The following is a 23,620-nucleotide window of genomic DNA, read 5'->3' as shown; positions in this document are numbered from 1 at the left end:
ACCTCATGATACTACATAGTTCTACAGGACCTCTGTACCTCATGATACGGCATTGTCATACAAGTCTTTGTATTTCATAATACTAGTTTCTTACAGGACGTTTGTACTTCATAGTACTGCAGTTTCCTACAGGACTTTTGTACCTCATAACACTTTAGTGTCCTACAGGACCTTTGTACCTCAAAATACTTCAGGTTCCTACAGAACCTTTGTACCCCATGATACTTTAGTGCCTACAGGACCTTTGTACTTCATGATACTACAGTGTCCTATATGACCTTTGTACCTCATGAAACTTCAGTGTCCTACATGACCTTTGTACCACATAATGCTTCAGTATCCTATAGGACCTTTGTACCTCATTATACTACATTGTCCTACAGGACCTTTGACCACATAATGCTACAGTGTCCTTTGTACCTCATAATAGTACAGAGCTCTACAGGACACGAATCGTCACCGTTTTGATGTTTATTTGTAGTACAATTGCCACTGAGTCATAAATTTGGTGATTAATGGTGATGGAAACGTTTACTATTTTTGACAACTGCATTGTAATTATACCTGTCGTCGTATTTGTAGTGATCATGATACTATATACTAGCATTAAGACCTTTTGTACCCTACTACACAACATATCTATACTAGGGTTTTCATTCGTATTTATACTATTGTCGGTTTAACTAAGACATGCTTACATTGTTTACAAGTTGAAGCATTATTCTTATTACCATTCGGTTGTAATAAAAAAATGAACCATACTACTTTCCTCCGAAAATGTTGATTGGCATTGTAGGCCAAGTGGGAATCAAACTTCTACATTACCGGTTATTAGTGGCGTTAGAGTGTCTGACACACCATGTCCAAAAGATCAATGGTCACGTTTACAGTGTGTCATACATCCGTCGGTAACACCGTGGTCTACATCAGACAATATGTTTAATAATTCTGCTTATGAAACAATATATATATCGGCAAGACTTGGCGGTTGTCTGGGTAATCTAGGTTAATAGGATTATACCGTATTTGTCCTGCATGTTAGGTACAAGACGGGCGTAACCGACGGGAAAACGCTTTTGGATGTGACATGATAAATATTTGAAGCTACGACACTGCCACTACCAAACAAGAAACATTAACACTTCCGGACCACCAGTCATTGTTTCCGGTTTTACACATTCATTATCATTTTGTATTTGCTTTTTGTATTGGCGTCCCTTTTTACTTCTGTTGTCGTAGCTTCGAGTCGACTCCTATATCCGATTATGTACTTTTGTAGTGACTGTTTTATTATTTTCTTAGTAACATTCCCTATGTTTGGATGCCAACTTGTATAAAGATTCCCTCTAATATGCTAATGGTAACCGATTGTGGTCGTTTAAATGTCTGCTGTTGTCAATAAATGAAGCTCGCATATATATATCCAGTAAGCAATATAGTACATATTATACTTTTACCAGTCTATTAAATACATCACATATATGTTCCTCTGCTTCATTTACTATATCAAAGTATTGCGTTACATGTATACTAGCGGAAAAAAGAAACTGTGCATGCCTAAAATATGTTATACAAATAAATATGTATGACGTAGAACAACAAGGTTTTCAGGGACAATTTATTTGTTATCTATTAACAGTTGCATTCCATTTTCCACGTTATGGAATCAATAAGTTTCGCTCAGGAGTGACGTAAACACAGAAGGAGTCAATACTGAGTTCAAAACGTTAATACCTCGTACGTCCACCGTTTGCCTGAATGCAAGCATGGCAACGTTGACACAGCCTATCAGACGGTTCAAGAATGCTTGTGGGATGGCATTCCAGATCTGTAACAACGCTGCATCCAAATCAGCCAACGTCACCGGTTGATTAGGTAATGCCCGTAATCTGCGCTTCATTTCATCCCAGACGTGTTCAATGGGCGACAGATCGGGGGATACAGTAGGCAAGGGCAACACGTCAACGTTCTGCTGGGCCAGAAAGTCCATAGCGACACGATCGGTGTGTGGCCTGGCGTTGTCCTGCTGTAGCGTAATGTGACGGTGCTGCCCTTGCACGAATGGAACGACGTGGGTCCGGAGTATCTCGTCACGGTAACGTAGCGCGTTCAAATTCCCGTTAACAACCACCAGATGCGTTCTTCCGTTGGCTGTGATGCCGGCCCAAATCATAACGCTGCCTCCGCCGAAAGAATGACGTTGTACCACACACGCGTCACGGAAACGTTCTCCAACGCGACGATACACTCTGGAACGGCCGTCACTACTATCCAGGTGGACTCGCGACTCGTCCGTAAACAAAATGCCTGCCCAATCCCGTCGAGTAAATCGCAGATGCCTTCTGCACCTGCAGTCCAGACGTGCTACACGATGACGTGGCAGAAGAACTGGGCGGATTGCAGGACGTCGCGGACGGATAGATCGTTCACGCAATCAGTTCCCTACAGTTCTCGGGCTTATTGGTAGCAACCCAGGGATTGTCCGTGCAGTCAAACTTGCCGTTTGGAAGGGATTTCTCAAATGGACAAGCCGAATATGGTTGTCCTGTTGACGTGACGTCATACGTGGACGTCCCGGACGAGGTGGATCGCCGACGTGGCCAAACTGTTGATGTTGTCTCCACAAATCCCGAATAGTGTTCCGATGGACATGGAAACGTGTAGAGACAACGGCGTGGCCCATACCAGCTTGAAGAATACCAATAATTCGGAGGCGGTCATTTTCATTGAGCCTCGGCATACCATTAATCACAAATTAAAACGTTATACTGCTGTAGTTACTGTTCACTGGTCCCAACAGAGTGATCCAACAGTTGAAAAATAAACTTTCATTGTCGAATTGGATGGCTGGACGAGAAAAACGTGCAAACTGGTCAACGCCTATAGAGAGCAAACTGCACGGGAAAACTGTCAATGACACACGGATAGTGTATATGTGTCATACTCGGTCGTGTGTGTGAATTTTCATGTATATACAGTTGGTAATACATGTTCTATAACAATTCTCCGCATGTACAGTTTCTTTTTTCCGCTAGTATATATTTACTAATCTCCGTGTTCCCCTGACTTCACTGTATAGGGAGTTAGTCATCTTTCAGCAGTGTGTTAGTCTGAAAACGTGAACACTCATGCAGACTAACTCACTCGGCAGCTTTCGTATCTTCCTAACAGAAATGACCATGATAACAAGGTGAGAGGTAATTACTACATGTATCTACCTGATCCATCAACGCTGTAATCGATTGTTATACTCCGGCGCATAACATTTTGAAAAAATAAATAGGTTTTTGGGTTTTGAAGTTAGGAATGGTTTAGTCCAAGAAATATGTCTGCGTTTTGTTTTGGTATAAAAAGAAACAAATGAAAAGGTAAGGCTGGCAATACGGAATAGAAAAGACATTCTGGTTTCCCTCGTTCAAGTATATTTCCAATTTTAACCTCGGAAAACAGAACTGGTCACAGAAAACTAGAAAAAACGATATGTGCATCAAGTACATACTTTGCTGTAAAAAAAATTGTATGTTAGGAGCAGAAGCTACTATTTCACAACGAAGATATTATTTTGAAATATTTCAATATAAATACATTCAAGTTTATTTATTATATTACAATGGGTTTTTTTCTTTCTTTTTTTAGGATTTGAATGACCGTAAGTCTTACTTACGGTCTTAGATCTTACTTTTGAGCAACCATTACGTTTAACAAAAAAACACTGTTTGACAATAATACGACCGTACATGTTAACATCTGTTTGAGTTATGTACTCCACTATGACATAAAGCGAAATCCGTCTGGAAAGCTTTCCTCATAAATCAATATGGGGAATTTACATTTAGCAATAGTCTCTCGGGAAATCGGGAGGTCGAAACGAAGATGTCAATACAATGCTGCAACTACAATATTATTTGATGATTGTCACATCGTTCAATATAACATTCCTTGTACATTTCTCCATTATAATTGTGAGAGACATGAAAGAAAAAGTTAAATATAAGTGAGAGTATTATCACTCCAACTACATGTGTTACTGAATGATGCAAGCCTCAAGACAATATCCTTTTAATTGGAGACTGAGAAAGGGTTCCTTAACAGATATAATGTTTAATATTATATGTCAACGTAACATCTGAAGCAGGCGTTTACTGTAGCAGCAACCACTACCTACAAATCCACACACGTAGACGCATTTTACAGCATGGAAACGCAGGACCCAAGACTGTCAGGCCGACTTTCAACGGATTGTAAGGGTGATTCCAGTAAGGAGTACCGAATAGATATTTATAGTCCAGGATATATTGCAGAACGGAGTTTGCTTAGATTGTTCCGATTATTTGTCGAAGAAGCATATAGTAAGACTGGAGTGTTTAACTTTGAATTTATTATACAACAAAAGAAGAAAGGCTGATGTTACGAGATTCGTTTCGATAGTCCCTATTTAGGTGACGCTGGTGTAACGTTAAATGGACCCAAGTGAAAACATTAATTGATCCTGGTGACAATTTCAAAGATGAAGTTCGAAATTTGAAATTAAAGGTGGCATTGATGTGATTTGATCAAACAACATCATACTTTTTGCTTTAATTCTGAACCCTTTGAACATTTTAACTATGGATGTCGATTTTAAAAAGTAGATCCCTTTGACCTAATTTGGTAAAATAAGAGCTTGATTTGAGCGATGGCATTTTTTACGATTTAGGTCAACTTTTGACAAATACATGTATGTCACAGTGACATAATCTGGTCAAACAGTTTGATTTTAATTTTAGGCCCAATCAATGACCTTTTTTGAGAGATTGTTGGTCCATTTTTGCAAATATGGTCAGTTACCCAATTTTGATACAACATACGTTTTATGCTATATTTTGAACCCGACGGCCACTTATGATAAAAAGGTCAAATTTTTAAGAAGTCAACCATCCATCCTATCCTAATTTCTTTATTGATTATTCATTAATTGAAAAATGTGAAATTATTTTAACCCAATAGCAATGGTTTGTACAGGTTTCCATATTGGAAATTTTCAAGTTTGGTTCCATTTTTAATGGTGAAAACTGACTTCAGTTCAATATTTAACCCTACACCGGCTACACTATTCTATTCTGGATTCTCAAATATCAATAGCCTGAATATATATGTTACTGTGTTTAAAAACATTTAATCACAATACAGACGAGGCAAGGCCACTTTATCATGGTTTTCAATGTACATTGTAAAATGTGCGTTATAAACATTCTCCATTGTACGTGTGCGATAGCAATGTCTTAGTTCCAAATGAGGGGAAGGGATAACTAATGCACGGAAAGTGGGCTCTGATTTACAACTAGCAAGTACCAGAGCAAGCCAACTACTGATGGCATTTATCGCTGTTTTCAGAATTTCTCCAACAATATTGCTCGCAAATGATAAACATGCAACGCACAAAACAAATATTTCCTACACATTCGGACTAAAGTGCACATTAATGTACCCATCTAATCGACAATCCTGTGTTGTTTAGTAGATAAAGAACATTTCTCCTTCAGATGTGACCATAATGCTCAGCAGTGAAACAGCTACTTAGCCAATATGTCCTTAGTTATTCTACTCTAAATGCATACTTTCTTTTGTAAACGCTCTCTCTATTGACAATATATTGTATGCTCGTTATTCGTGACTATTGCTTATTTAGTAATCAGTCACCTGAACTAAGGAGAGCAGGCTTGGCTTCTTTGTGAGTTTACGATTGTTTACATTGCCGTTGTTCTGTGTATGTCTCAGGCTTTGTTACATTATTGTATTTGCCTTAAAGTTACTTTATGTACCATGTTACTCAAGTTGAGCAATGCATGTACAATTGAGTTTGATTATAATTCAATTTGTAAATATACTAGTATATAATTTACTGCATATAACTTAAATCTTTAGGTCTTTCAGATATGTGTTCCCAAACGTGAACACAATATATTAGTGCAAAAGTCATCCATACGTTCTTTTGATATGCTAGCCATTTTATCTAAATATACATCTCATCGGAAGCTTACATTCTTTATCAACTATTACGTATACGTCCTTTCGTGTTTTCTGTTAACGTGCCATTACGACATCCGGAACACTGTTAAAAGATGCGTCGCCAACTACGCTGGCAGGAAATTAATTACTCTGTTATTGAAGGAGGATACCTAAGGTAGCCTTCTATTCACTGACGACCATACACAAGGTATGAGAAATCAATTGCAAAGAACATTTTCTTACCGGAACATTACATTGCCGAACCTTACTGCATTGTTTGCATGTTAAATCTTACAACAAAACAAGTACCAAAACTATATTTAACGAATTTAAATATTTCAAGAGTACTTAAGTACAATGCAGCTATATTTGTGAGAGATCAAAAAAAAAAAAGGTTACGGGCCGGTATTTATCCGCTTCATTTGGTAATTGATCAATTTTATTCTGAAAGTTATATATCATAGCAAGTCATTTCTTGAAGTGTATGAGAACGTGACAATGTTCGTTATGATGACGGTTCTTATGACGCTAAGCCAGATCCAGCACAGACTAATGTCTGGGCATTGTTGGAATTCATATTGCGTAAAGATGACCATTGAAAACAGTGACATTATTACATAATCCTTTGTCTTTTTAATACATGCTAAGCGCGGATTCATCAATAATACAATAAACTAAGTAAAACCCAATGCTATATACTGTATATGAATTAGTGGCGCAAAATTTACTAATGCGGATGTTGTAAAACTAGGTACATTATAAATAAGTATTAGCGGGTCTCTACCACTAACAGGTTTGTACGACAGTGTGATTTAATTGAGTATTATTACTGTAACATAATTACAGTAATGTAGCATTATTAATGTAACCGTAGCATTATCAATGCAATATTTTACAGTAATTTACAATGTAGCATTATTAATGTAGCATTATTAAGGTAGCGTTATTAGCCTAAATACATGTATTTTACGGTAATGTAGCATTATAAATATAATTTTATAACAATTATGTCTTATTGTTAATGTCAAATTAGTACAGTATTGTTACATTATAAACGTACACTATTACACTAATAGAATTGTGGTTGTGTGACGTTATTACAGCAATATAACATTATCTATCAAATAATTTCAAGAAATCTACAAATGTAGCATTATAAATGTGACATTACAGTGATGAAGCAATATTAATGAAAATGTTTTGCAGTCATGTAACATTATTAATGAAACAATGTTACAGTTATGTAGCCTAAGTGATGGGATATTATTACAGTAATATAGCATTACATTTATCATTATTAAGCAATATGTAATGGTATGTGAGGTGTACATATATATTTGCAGTTTGTTGTTGATCGTTTTAACATTCCCCGGAAACAGACTCACGAACAAAATAAATACTGAATTCTCCTTTTTAATGAGCCTTATATTCATGTTCAATTAATGAATCAAACATAGAAAAGTCTTTTTAACGCTTAACACAATTCTGGAGTGTCCTCCGTCGTGAAACAATATTATTATCGACATCCTAGTGTCTATAAATTGATTGAATTAGTTTCATGTAAAAATGTCAAAACTTTAAGTAAACTTGGTAAATATTTATTGCATGCAACTGCCAAAAGAAAAGCCCTTGTGGGTCAGTAAAATTCTATATGTTAAATGTGAACCATGAATTATCCTCCGCCATCTTGTATAATGTACTTTATTATGAACCATGTGTGATGTAACTGTATAACCTATATGCTGTATTGCATTTGGTAAATAAAAAAAATGAAAAATGAAAAACTGGTATAACAATTATGAAGTACCTTTGTTTGATGTGGATTAATGACAGGATATATTTTTTCCTGGGCACCATGTATTGAATCCAAATGTTACAATCTGCTTGAATCTTAATCCCATTTAATGTACAATCTGTGTATGTTAGCGAATGACATAGATGTGCATCGCTATATGATTAAAATAACCTAAAACTTATCAAAACCAGACGTACACCTACCGTAGCGATAAATCACAAACATCACAAACATACAAATCTAATATTTGTTTATTTTGGTGCATCGTAAAATGGATAGACAATAACATGGCCGTCGAAAACGCGAACTTCTCTTTAAGATTTGTATAGTAATACAATCAAATCATTTATCAGTTATGTTTCCCATCAACAATATTGAATCTGTACTATTAAACAAGATTTTAAGTTGACTGTAAAATGTGCATGAAACAATTAATTGCAACACACACTAATATATACACTACTGTACGATATATAACATGTACTGCTATATTAGGACAAAAGTAAAACATGAACAAGTATTGTCCGACTATAACCTACAAAACTACTTTTTAGCTTATAATCTATAGCACTACTGTATAGTGCACAGCTAGAGTATGACATCGCTTACACATGTACTGTATGTCATATAACATAGACATATACTGTATGTCATATAACATACACATATACTAAATGTCATATAACACACACATATACTGTACTACATGTATATGTCATATAACACACACATATACTGTACTATATGTCATATAACACACACATATACTGTATGTCCTATAACACACACAACTACTGTATGTCATATAACATACACAACCACTGTATAACATACAGTTGTGGGATCGCACAACGCACCAAAAATAGCGTGTGCACACCGTGCATACATCGTTCACACACCTTCCGCACATCGTCCACACATGGTGCGCACAACTGTGCGATTTAGCAATCGTTCACCCCGTTGTGCGCTTCTCTCCGCACAACTGTGCGTTTAAAATCATTTGTAGATCAAAATTACGGAATGACAAAAAACCGGGAGGCTTGTATGCGATAATATGTACACTGTGTATATATCTGTCATTTCTCATCACAATAATCAAGATTATACAATTTCACAATGCGTGTTACACAGTATTACAGCGACCCTTAGGCTATCAAGAATGGGTTTGGCTCCAAGGTAACAGAACAGGTAAATAACAATTTGATGAGTGTCCGGAGTTTTACCTGACCAGTGCCTGACACTCAGATCTAGAGCTGATATGCGATACATACCGTTTGACGGTAACGTAATGAATAGTATTTGTTATTTGCATTCGTTTGCCTATAGCTCCCATTCACCTGGATTTTCACACACCCGGCCTTACCCGACGAGTTACGTAAGTGCCCCAGGCGGGGGAAAATTACGGTCCAGGTACATGTACAAAGTGGTTATGTTTACCTGTATACGGGATTGTGTTGTAATTTTACATGTGTCGATTAAGTTTGTTTAAAAACGCAGAAACCCAATTTCCAAATATAAGAATGTATAGCAGAAAGATAAGTTTATAGATGTTGCTAGAATATAGAAACATACGTAAAAAACAAGTTTATATGTTTAATCACGAAACCGTATAAATTGGTAAGGCATTCTTCAATTTACACCAACCACGATTGTGGCATATATGTGCGCAAGCAATGATCGTCCATCTTTTTATCGTTCGCCCATCGTGCACACACCGTTCACACAGCGTGCACACATCGTGCACACAGTGACACCGCACATTGTGTAACGTTGTGCGATCCAACAACTGTATAACATACACAAACACTGTATGACATATAAGATACACAACCACTGTATGACATATAACACACACATATACTGTATGTCATATAACATACACATATACTGTATGACATATAACATACACATATACTGTATGTCATATAACATACACATATACTGTATGACATATAACATACACATAAACTGTATAACATAAAACATACACAAACACAGTATGACATATAACACACACATATACGGTATGTCATATAACAAACACATATACTGTATGTCATATGACACACAAATATACTTTATGTCATATAACACACACATATACTGTATGTCATATAACACACACATATACTGTATGTCATATAACACACACAAATACTGTATGTCATATAACATACACATATACTGTATGACATATAACACACACATATACTGTATGTCATATAACATACACAACCACTGTATGACATATAACATACACATATACTGTAAGTCATAAAACATACACATATCATGTATGTTATATACCATACACATATACTGTGTGTCATATAACACACACATATACTGTATGTCATATAACACACAACTACTGTATGTCATATAACATACACATATACTGTATGACATATAACACACAAATATACTGTATGTCATATAACATACACAACCACTGTATGACATATAACATACACATATACTGTAAGTCATAAAACATACACATATCATGTATGTTATATACCATACACATATACTGTGTGTCATATAACACACACATATACTGTATGTCATATAACACACAACTACTGTATGTCATATAACATACACATATACTGTATGACATATAACACACACATATACTGTATGTCATATAACATACACAACCACTGTATGACATATAACATACACATATACTGTAAGTCATAAAACATACACATATCATGTATGTTATATACCATACACATATACTGTGTGTCATATAACACACACATATACTGTATGTCATATAACACACAACTACTGTATGTCATATAACATACACATATACTGTATGACATATAACATACACATATACTGTATGTCCTATAACATACACAACCACTGTATGACATAAAACATACACATATACTGTATGACATATAACATTCACATATCCTGTATGTTATATACCATACACTTATACTGTATGTCATATAACACACACATATACTGTATGTCATATAACACACAACTACTGTATGTCATATAACATACACATATACTGTATGACATATAACATACACATATACTGTATGTCCTATAACATACACAACCACTGTATGACATAAAACATACACATATACTGTATGACATATAACATTCACATATCCTGTATGTTATATACCATACACTTATACTGTATGTCATATAACACACACATATACTGTATGTCATATAACACACAACTACTGTATGTCATATAACATACACATATACTGTATGACATATAACATACACATATACTGTATGTCCTATAACATACACAACCACTGTATGACATAAAACATACACATATACTGTATGACATATAACATTCACATATCCTGTATGTTATATACCATACACTTATACTGTATGTCATATAACACACACATATACTGTATGTCATATAACACACAACTACTGTATGTCATATAACATACACATATACTGTATGACATATAACATACACATATACTGTATGTCCTATAACATACACAACCACTGTATGACATAAAACATACACATATACTGTATGACATATAACATTCACATATCCTGTATGTTATATACCATACACATATACTGTATGTCATATAACACACACATATACTGTATGTCATATAACACACACAACCACTGTATGTCATATAACATAAACAACCACTGTATGTCATATACCATACACAACTACTGTATGACATATAACATACACATATACTGTATGTTATATAACATACACAACTACTGTAGGACATATAACATACACAACTACTGTAGGACATATCACATACACACCTTCTGAACGTCATATAACATTCACAACTACAGTACTATATGTCATATAACATACACGACCACTATATGTCATATAACATACACGACCACTGTATGACATAAAACATACACATATACTGTATGACATATAACATACACATATCCTGTATGTTATATACCATACACATATACTGTATGTCATATAACACACACATATACTGTATGTCATATAACACACACATATACTGTATGTCATATACCACACACATATACTGTATGTCATATAACACACACAACCACTGTATGTCATATAACATACACGACCACTGTATGACATAAAACATACACATATACTGTATGACATATAACATACACATTTCCTGTATGTTATATACCATACACATATACTGTATGTCATATAACATACACATATACTGTATGTCATATAACACACACAACCACTGTATGTCATATAACATAAACAACCACTGTATGTCATATAACATACACAACCACTGTATGACATATAACATACACATATACTGTATGTCATATAACATACACAACTACTGTAGGACATATAACATACACGACTACTGTAGGACATATAACATACACACCTTCTGAACGTCATATAACATACACAACTACAGTACTATATGTCATATAACATACACGACCACTATATGTCATATAACATACACGACCACTGTATGACATATAACATACACAACCACTGTATGACATATAACATACACAACCACTGTATGACATATAACATACACGACCACTGTATGACATATAACACACAACTACTGTATGTCATATAACATACACGACCACTGTATGTCATATAACATAAACAACCACTGTATGACATATAACATAAACGACCACTGTATGACATATAATATACACAACCACTGTATGACATATAACATACACAACCACTGTATGACATATAACATACACAACCACTGTATGACATATAACATACACGACCACTGTATGACATATAACATACACCACCACTGTATGACATATAACATACACGACCACTGTATGACATATAACATACACCACCACTGTATGACATATAACATACACGACCACTGTATGACATATAACATATACCACTACTGTACGCATATAGCATACATTACCACTGTATGACATATAACACACACAACTACTGTATGTCATATAACATACACGACCACTGTATGACATATAACATACACGACCACTGTATGACATATAACATACACGACCACTGTATGACATATAACATATACCAATAATGTACGCATATAGCATACATTACCACTGTATGACATATAACACACACCACCACTGTATGACATATAACATATACCACTACTGTACGCATATAGCATACATTATCACTGTATGACATATAACACACACAACTACTGTATGTCATATAACATACACGACCACTGTATGACATATAACATACACGACCACTGTATGACATATAACATACACGACCACTGTATGACATATAACATATACCAATAATGTACGCATATAGCATACATTACCACTGTATGACATATAACACACACCTACTGTATGTCATATAACATATACCAATAATGTACGCATATAGCATACATTACCACTGTATGACATATAACATACACGACCACTGTATGACATATAACATATACCACTACTGTACGCATATAGCATACATTACCACTGTATGACATATAACACACACAACTACTGTATGTCATATAACATACACGACCACTGTATGACATATAACATACACGACCACTGTATGACATATAACATACACAACCACTGTATGACATATAACATACACAACCACTGTATGACATATAACATACACGACCACTGTATGACATATAACATATACCACTAATGTACGCATATAGCATACATTACCACTGTATGACATATAACACACACAACTACTGTATGTCATATAACATACACGACCACTGTATGACATATAACATACACGACCACTGTATGACATATAACATACACAACCACTGTATGACATATAACATACACAACCACTGTATGACATATAACATACACGACCACTGTATGACATATAACATATACCAATAATGTACGCATATATCATACATTACTACTGTATGACATATAACAGTCCTATTAAATTTACATTAATATGTAATGATGATGCCATGTGCAATAAAATATCTATACTTTAGTCCGTCTCCACTCTTACTTAGCTTTTGTCATTTACCTATCATATGTTGATAGCTATAACCAGTGTCGTTATAGAACGCATGTTCTTTGAAAGTAAATAGTTCAATCTAATGATGGTAGTTTAAACTTATGATGGAGCGCACCCCAAACCTTACTTATCGAATTACAATTATGTCTCCTGTCTAATAACTAAGAATTACTTGTCTGATAATACATGTTATACATTCTTCTATGTGATAATACATAACAACACGCAATTTGTTAACAGATAAAGAAAGATAACTCTAATCTACAAACAAAACTAGATCATTCTTTGATTTCAACTTTAAAGGTGACTTCTGTAAACAGAGAAACATCCACTGCACCCATTTGTCTTTTCGGGCCTCCATAACGAGGGCGAATTTATCCTGACAGAAAGTGTTAATACTCAACACACCATTTATAGCCATAACATGTGAAAGGCGAATCAAACACGGAGCAAATTTGGATTTAAAAAATGAAGAGTGAAAGTTTCCAGTTTTTGTAAGTAATGCATCAACCTCCAGGCATAGTGATGAACTGACGATGGCAACTGAAGGACCTAATCAACCTCCAGGCATAGTGATGAACTGACGATGGCACTGAAGGATCTAATCAACCTCCAGGCATAGTGATGAACTGACGATGGCACTGAAGGACCTAATCAACCCCCAGGCATAAAGATGAACTGACGATGGCAATAAAGGACCTAATCAACCTCCAGGCATAGTGATGAACTGATGATGGCACTGAAGGACCTAATCAACCTCCAGGCTTAGTGATGAACTGACGATGGCACTGAAGGACTTAATCAGCCTCCAGGCATAGTGATGAACTGACGATGGCACTGAAGGACCTAATCAACCTCCAGGCATAGTGATGAACTGACGATGGCACTGAAGGACCTAATCAGCCTCCAGGCATAGTGATGAACTGACGATGGCACTGAAGGACCTTATCAACCTCCAGGCATAGTGATGAACTGACGATGGCACTGAAGGACCTAATCAGCCTCCAGGCATAGTGATGAACTGACGATGGCACTGAAGGACCTTATCAACCTCCAGGCATAGTGATGAACTGACGATGGCACTGAAGGACCTAATCAACCTCCAGGCATAGTGATGAGCTGTCGATGGCACTTAAGGACCTAATCAACCTCCAGGCATATCGATGAACTGACGATGGCACTTAAGGACCTAATCAATCTCCAGGCACAAAGATGAACTGACGATGGCAATAAAGGACCTAATCAACCTCCAGGCATAGTGATGAACTGACGATGGCACTGAAGGACCTAATCAACCTCCAGGCATAGTGATGAACTGGCGATGGCACTGAAGGACCTAATCAACCTCCAGGCATAGTGATGAACTGGCTATGGCATTGAAGGACCTAATCAGCCTCCAGGCATAGTGATAAACTGACGATGGCACTGAAGGACCTAATCAGCCTCCAGGCATAGTGATAAACTGACGATGGCACTGAAGGACCTAATCAACCTCCAGGCATAGTGATAAACTGACGATGGCACTGAAGGACCTAATCAACCTCCAGGCATAGTGATAAACTGACGATGGCACTGAAGGACCTAATCAACCTCCAGGCATAGTGATAAACTGACGATGGCACTGAAGGACCTAATCAACCTCCAGGCATAGTGATAAACTGACGATGGCACTGAAGGACCTAATCAACCTCCAGGCATAGTGATAAACTGACGATGGCACTGAAGGACCTAATCAATCTCCAGGCATAGTGATGAACTGACGATGGCACTGAAGGACCTAATCAACCTCCAGGCAAATTGATGAACTGGCGTTGGCACTAAAGGACCTTATCAACCTCCAGGCATAGTGATGAACTGGCGTTGGCACTGAAGGACCTATGAGGGGGAATGGGCCTAAACATAGTAACATGTTTTGGTTACTTTTACTGATATACATGTACTGGTGTGGACCAGTATATAGACATGCGTGTGTGGACATGAAGATGGATTTATTGCTGTTGACGGATGTATGTAGATAAACAGTAGTCCCCATAGTAAAGAATACTCATTTTAGCATTGAACTGTTTCTGTATGGAATTTATGATCTATTTGAATGCCACAGCTTTGCAAGAAAACATCATAATATCACGTGCAGATTGACAAACAAAGTAATTATTTGAAAATTGAATTTTATTCCTCGATCATGAATCAATACAATTGCGTATAATGTGTTTATTGGGTGATTAAAGTTTATTAATAGAAATCAGAGTTGAAAGTTAGATTTGAAATCGTTTTGATTTTTACACCGAAACAAATTTTGAACATGGATTAATACAGTCAACACCGTGATAAGTCCTTGACTTCCAAGAGGGAGTTATTTTTGGAATTTGTATGACCGATGAGAAAAGTTGGTATTTACGAAGAATCCATGTGCTAATTTATTTGTTGATTGCATGGAAACCTGGCTACAGTCGGTAGATTCTACAACATCCTCGTTACTTTACATGTCGTCGGAAACTAAAGAAACCGTGGCTGATAGTCTCACAATGCCAAGCGATATTTGCATTGGAATAATACGCTAGTAATTGTGTCTTGTGGTGCAGGTATTTAAAGTCCCATCAACACACAGCTTTCAAATATATAATATAGTGACAAGTTATTTATTTATTTCCAATTCAACAGACCAAAGGGTCCACTTTCAGAAACGATAACAACAATACAAAGCCAGTATAAAATATCACAGTCAGTTATGCACGTACACAGACTAAAAGATACTCATATGTAAAACAAAAGGAATTAGTGATAGCAAACATACTTTTACCGTACTTTGAACTGCGAGATAGCAACAAAGCATATCACAGTCTGGTGCGAAATCAAGATATAATATATTGAATCCTGTTTAAAATACTGTACTTTCTAATGTTTATTCTTCTTCTCTGGCAGTAAAACTGGCTGAAACGAATTGATCGTAGATTACGACCAGGGACTAAAAAACACATTTGCTGGACTTAATAGGGGCAATCAAAAGCACTATATAAACACATTAAGAAATACACAGTCTAAAAATACCCGCCTACGTTCGAGGCTAGGAAGATTAAAATGCCTACAAGTGTCAGCGTAAGACATGGAATTGTAGTCAATGTGTGCCTTAACACATAAACATTTCAAAAGTTCGCGCTGGACAACTTCGACCTGTTGAATTAAAGATGTTTGGTAAGGAGACCAGATCTGACAACAGTATTCTAACTGACTCCCGACAAGACTTAAATATAAAGACCTTAAAACAGGTATTTGTTTTAAACTTTTACATGTACGTTTTATAAAACCGAGCATTCGCATTGATTTGGAAACAGTACGTCTAATGTGGGTACTTAAACTCTGAACTATTGCTCGGCATGCCATGATTTCCTCTGTTACAAAGCACTCCATACACACATTGTACACCACAGGTGAAAGAGGATCTATCTCAGTTTGTAGGATTCAAACCAAGTCACTATTCAGATCTTCCTACACCTACTCGTATTCCATACGTAGCTAGTTGATATGATCATGTTCGGTGGCAGAGTCGGATACGGAACTATATTACACATTCAATAACGTGACAATCATCATTAGTTTTTCCCCTTCCAATGACAAAATTCGATTTATAATAACCTCCAGACTTAAACCCGCAGATCCGAGGTAAGCGGTCAGTCAAGGAAGGAGCTTCGCGTCGCTCCTCAATTATACACGTTCTTCCCTCTCGTAATTTAAGTGTATTTCAAAGTATATCATACTTAAATTCTGCATTAGTGTGATGATCAGAATCAACAGGAGTTATATGGAATAACCACCCACCAAAACGTGAGTAATCTGTTTTATTGAAACGACTACCACACTTATCACGATAATAATACGCAGGTAACACGCTGTGAGTAAAATATCGATTTTACATGGCATGCAAAACATGATCGTCAACTCGAACAAACAACGTTATTAATCTTAAAAGTTGAAATTGTTTCCATGGCAGTAAAGTTGTCAACATGTGAAAAATGGCGAAAACCAACAATACAAATAAGCTTTCCTAAACGTTTGTAAATATCATAGAAATGCTAGCATATATAAAAACAGCATATGGACAGAAACATGAAAATGTTTACAGTGAAGGCAAATGATCTGTAAAAACATTGATAATTATAGCATGTGTTAAAATGAAAGCATATTAATTAAAGCGTAAGGGTCAATACACATATAAGCTAATGTACATAACAAATAGCAGCAGATAACCCAATCCACATAAATGATCAGCATCAACTAAAATGGCCACACAGACGCTCGAACTCCATCTTGATTAGTCAAATTAAAACGTATATCTGCGGAAACAGTGGTTAAATGTTTGAAATGTACAACTAATTTCCTCGCTTGCGCTACCATTTTAGACAGTCTGGTATCTCAGGGGCGGGTTACATGCATAGTTGTATGTGTGTTCAAACAATGTAAACTGAATAAACTTCACTCCGGGTCATTGCATGTATTCCACTGTTCTTTTTTTAAGATTTTTTTTATCTTCAATATGATCTAGTTTATCATATTTTTGTCTGTTTATAATTGATCTTGTCATTGTCACTTACTGTATCGTGTTTTATTTAATTTATGAACAACGTGGACTTTACTACTACTACCGACAGTATGATCCAATAAAGGATCTGTATAGGTTTTGGATGGAGACGTATTACTTCAATAGATATATAAGCAAAGGAGTAATAACGACTGTGAAGAAAAAGGCATTTGTAAAATTTTCAGGGCATTTTTTAAAATAATAATTTACAACATTGACACATTTTCAAGATATAAACATGAACACTTACATATCGCAACATATAACAAAGAAATAAGTAATCGCTACAAAACAATATAATAAAATGAAAAAGATAAAAAAAAAAAAAAAAAAAAAAAATTAANGTATCACTTATAAAAGATGCTTATTTTATAGCATATCCCCTCGGTAAGCTTGTAACCGAAGGCTAATTATGGTAAAAACTAATCCTTAGGACGCGAGTTACTTCTTTGCTTAAATGTTTATGTATAACTGTATATGTCCTTCAGCTACTAGCTAAGATATCCTCAATAACACTAGCAGTAGGATTTAGAAGTAAAAATATCATCATATTTATTGTTCTTTGTATTAACACAAAACAGGATTCACAAGTACATACGAACCTCATTCCAAGGGCTTGCTGAAAACAGAGCTGGCTGCTCGCACTTTGGCTTGTGTAACATAATTTTTACTATCAGCATACGGTCATAATTATGTATTCCTATGTTATACAGATTTGTAGGTTTTATGAGTTATATAAAATCCACTGAAATCGAACAAACAACAGGTCTGATGATTTATATTACTGAAATTGATATATAAGGAAGCACGTGATAGCGACATTGCGGACAATATAATTTAAAAATCCGCCCCTATGTCAAAACATAAATACTAAGCATAAAATAACACAATTTAGGATCACATAACTTCTTTTTAGCCATAGCACTAGTGCTCAAACATATCCCTTTAGACTGCTTCTCACTAAATATTGTTATAGAACTTGGTATTTAGATTATCAGAAAAATGAGGACAGCTTTACTGTACTGGCATTGAAAACGAAGAAAAAAACACATACAAAAACAAATTGACTGCGGCGAAAAGAAGACGTGATCGGGATGAGAACGTAGAGAACGTAATCAGTATGGCAAAACATTGAACCAAAGTTCTGATAAATGCTCGAATAGATAAATGAGGAAGATGTACCTGTAATGGATATGAGTTAATCGTGAATTATTGGAGAAACACATGCAATGACGCACGGCAGAAATAGTAAAGGGAAGTGTCGATAGGGTTCGTCCATATAGAAAATTGTTGAACATTGAAGAGGAGTGCAATATTTCCAGTTATCCTCAAAGGGCATGTGTCAGTCAGGGGATTGATTAGGTTTGTTTACATGAGAACAATCTAATACCTAGACGCGTGCATTCAATTTTGCTATAACATATCCCAGGGGTGCAAAGGACGAAAGTGAGCGTAACCCCTGGAGTATCAAGGATAATCTATTGGCATAGTGTTCTTCACTCATGCCAAGTTGTTCCTTGTTAAGACGTTACTGGTCACTCCAGGTTTGTTAGAAATCATCGGGAATAGTCAGTATATATACATTGTACCTACATGACTGGAAGGATCCACCGGTATTTCTAAATCGTTGAGGTTTGGTATCACCGATATTTTACAGTTGACACCTAGCACAATTAAGTAGGTTATCACATATAGCAATGCACATGATGTTGTCTGTAGGATACTGCTATATTATTTAAAGTTGTCTAACTGTTGCTCGCGATGATTTCCCGAATCATTCGACAACAGTATGACCATCGCTTCGACATGTAGGGCCAGGACAAGTTTACCACTATCGTCCCTGTCAATTTTTATTCAGTTTTGTCGATAGTACGGATATTGAAACATTTGTGCCAGGGGAACAAAGTCTTAACACGACCGGCGAGATTTTCTGCTACAAATACACCAGTTGATGCAACTTCTGCTCTTCGAGTTAAAACGAGCAAATCAACCTAAACGTGGCCAATAGTAAAATCAAACATTGCATTTTCTATTTTGGCAAAGCAAATTATAATGCTTGGAATTTGTGAGAAATTAAACAATGGAAATAGTCATTTTGTTATTTTGTTTTTGTGTGTAGCTATAAAAGAAGAAATATGATGGTGTTAAATGAAGAAAATGTTCCAATCTTGCGTTTTTTTAAATTCCTGACAGGAAATTCATTTGTTTTTCATTTTCATTTTATCGCAATCATTCAAATAAATTGTAAGAAATTATGCCTTTCCGAAATTATTTTGTAAATCTTAATCAATATGTTTCGGTAGATCAAGCTAGCGCTTGTGTAAAAATTAACCTGTTATACAAACGGATGAGATCTTTTACATCTATGTCTTATTGCAATGTCACCAAAACAATTTTCGGTTCTGTGGTATATTTTTATGTTTATCGGTATATTTATTGTTGTACTATGATGAACCTCAGGGGCTCCCACCCCTGTGTTCTTAGGTGTGGGATAATACAAATATTGTTTTAGAAAAAAAGGAGTTTGTTTGGTAACTATAAGATTGAAAGTTCCAGCCCCAGGCCCGGAGAATATTTTTTACTCTTTAATTATTGCTGTTTTTCATCAATTTACTTTTAACAAATCAATTGAAGTTGCATGTTTATATTTTTATAATTTGATTTTGGAGATGTTTGAGATTAGAAAAACGAATATTTCATTTTAGAAAAAAATATCTTTCAACAATCCGTTACTGTACAGGAAAAAACGGTCAACCTGCCACCTGTACGTAACCTTCTTAAAAGTGTAACTCGTATAAAACGAAAAATGACTGTTATTAGTCGTATTTATCTGGTTTTAGACTCAAACTGTTAAGCTTAAGTACCTTATGTATCTAACTTATATATAAGCATTAGCCAATATACACGATACATATACTATTTCTAGACACAGAGTCTAGGGGTGCCCGATTACGTATACGTGGTCACTGTGTAACTTTAATGGGCAATTAGTGCTTGACAAAATGTCGCACTGGCCACTGGTTAATACCATATTCGGTTAGGAATGAGACAAAGGACATACACAAGCGTTAGTTGGTCAGTAAAAACAAGATTGCTCAGTTAGGCGGATTCAATGATCCATTACAAGTACAAATATAATTGTTATGTAACCTTTTGAACAGGAGTGTGATAACTGAGTGGTGACGTATACATCAACGTGTATGAAGAAATAACGAAAACGTAGTAATTGAACACTTAGAATCATCCTTAACAGGAGGTGTGAACTGAAAAGTAGAATTCCAGGTGCAAACACATGGTTAGATTATGGATGTTTTGTCAACCTTTATAACGATAGCAAAACCACAGTGAAAAAATAAGTGCTGAAACACTGCAAGCTACCTATTTTTTTTCTGTTACATGTAAAATAACTCATTTACACGTTTTTGGTTTGTATTGTTTTTGTTATTACACTTTCAATATATTGTGCTCGTGAATTCTACATTTGAATCAAAATAATATTCAATCAAAAGAAATTGAAAAGAGCCCGAATAAAATCAATGTATGTTTTGTATTATTTCATTTGACCGAAGCTTTGTCACGTTAAATAAGTCTTCTAGATTATCTTTTGTTTGTTTGATTGTTTGTTTATGTTTAACGGCCCATCGACGGCTGTGGTCATTTTATTTTTTAAACAAACGTGTGAGTAGCGAAGATAAAATCAGATAAAAAGGTTCATTTTAAAAGCATTCGCATTGTATGTGTAAATAATTAAAATAAAAAGGGAGTTAAAATAATAAAAGAGATAACGAATAGATGATATGAACTATGTGATATATATAACGTCAAAAAGGATAAGGTGGGTTAAAAGACATCAGAGACTATAGAATAGATCGATGTCTTTCAAATTGTTATATATGTCTTCGAGTCCACGGAACTGAAAAGGGTTTTCATATCCGTGACTCGAAAGTAGTTATCGCAAATGTGTTTAAAATCGGAACATTCTATTAAAAAATGTTCCACTGTAAATGGAGTGTCACATGCGTGGCATGAAGGTGGATCTTCCCGTTTTAAAAGGTACGAATGAGTAGGATATGTGTGCCCAGTACGGAGCCGATCGAGGACAACTTCCTCTCTACGATCTTTCCGACTTGGAATAGATTTTTTAAGTTTCGGTTGTACTTTAAAAAGTTTGTTGCTGGTCTCGAGAGACCAGCGTTGCTGCAATACATTTTGAATGGCTGTACGAATAATTGGTTTGAAATCTGTATATGGTAGTTTGATATTTGTTTGTTGGAGATTCAATGCATTCTTTGCTTCCTTGTCAACAAATTCGTTGCCTTTAATTCCGACATGACTCGGAATCCATAGTAAAGTTATTTTAGACATTTTTAAGATACGAGATATTCGAAGAGCAAGGTTTTGTACGAGTGTGTTTTTAGGACCTCGTAACTGTAAACTCTGTAGGACAGATAGAGAGTCTGAACAAATGATTGCCTTTTCAATGCGGTGTTCGTCGATATGGTCGAGGGCCAAACCGATGGCGCATGCTTCGGCAGAAAAGATGGAGGCGCCGTCTGGTAGTCGAACTGAAGTGCAAGAACTAGCAGTACAGCAGGCTGCTGCCACTTTCTCACCTTCTTTCGAACCATCGGTGTAACGTTGTGTATGAGAAGGGTAATTCGAAATGCATCCCCGAAAGGAGGATTTGTGTTCTTCGGGCATAACACTTGATTTCCCTCGCTCATGTAATGTAAAGTTAAAATCAGGTGTTTGAATGGTCCATGGAGGAACATCAGATATGTTAAATTCAGCTATGTCAGTCAACTTTATGTTGAGTTCTTGCAGGAAATTTGAAATTCGGATACCAAATGTTGGCAGAAAATGTGGGTTTTGCGTAAATGTTTTGGTATTTGTGGTTGAATACTTGGTCGAAAGCAAGATTTTTAGGGTTTGATTTTAATTGAGCTGCAAACTGTAATGCAAGTTTTTTCTTTCTGTCATTAAGGGATGGTTCATTCGCTTCCACGTACAGGCTTTTTACAGGTGTTGTTCGAAAAGCTCCAAGGGCTAGGCGTAGCCCTTGGTTATGGATTGGGTCTAGCATCTGCAGGTAAGAACTCCGCGCCAACCCGTGTACCATAGAACCATATTCTAGTTTTGTTCGAATAAGTGATCTGAAAGGCGCAAAAGCATTTCACGGTCCGTTCCCCAATCAGTATGAGAA

At 35.8% G+C, this 23,620-nt stretch overlaps 1 protein-coding gene across 1 annotated transcript in view; it reads left to right on the top strand.

Moving 5' to 3' along the window:
• The first annotated feature begins 17,608 nt into the window (after nucleotides 1–17,608).
• LOC110451845 (rhodopsin, G0-coupled) overlaps nucleotides 17,609–23,620 on the top strand; it is a 60,345-nt gene continuing 54,333 nt past the window's right edge. The window contains exon 1 of the mRNA XM_021500054.1: nucleotides 17,609–17,663. The gene's annotated coding sequence lies outside the window, so the exon portion shown is untranslated. The remainder of the gene's footprint in view (nucleotides 17,664–23,620) is intronic.

Source organism: Mizuhopecten yessoensis, unplaced genomic scaffold (genome assembly GCF_002113885.1).
Source record: "Mizuhopecten yessoensis strain PY_sf001 unplaced genomic scaffold, ASM211388v2 scaffold6213, whole genome shotgun sequence".
Lineage (NCBI taxonomy): Eukaryota > Metazoa > Mollusca > Bivalvia > Pectinida > Pectinidae > Mizuhopecten > Mizuhopecten yessoensis.
The sequence above is the reverse complement of the archived record's forward strand: the minus strand, read 5'-3'. Positions and strand labels throughout refer to the sequence as shown.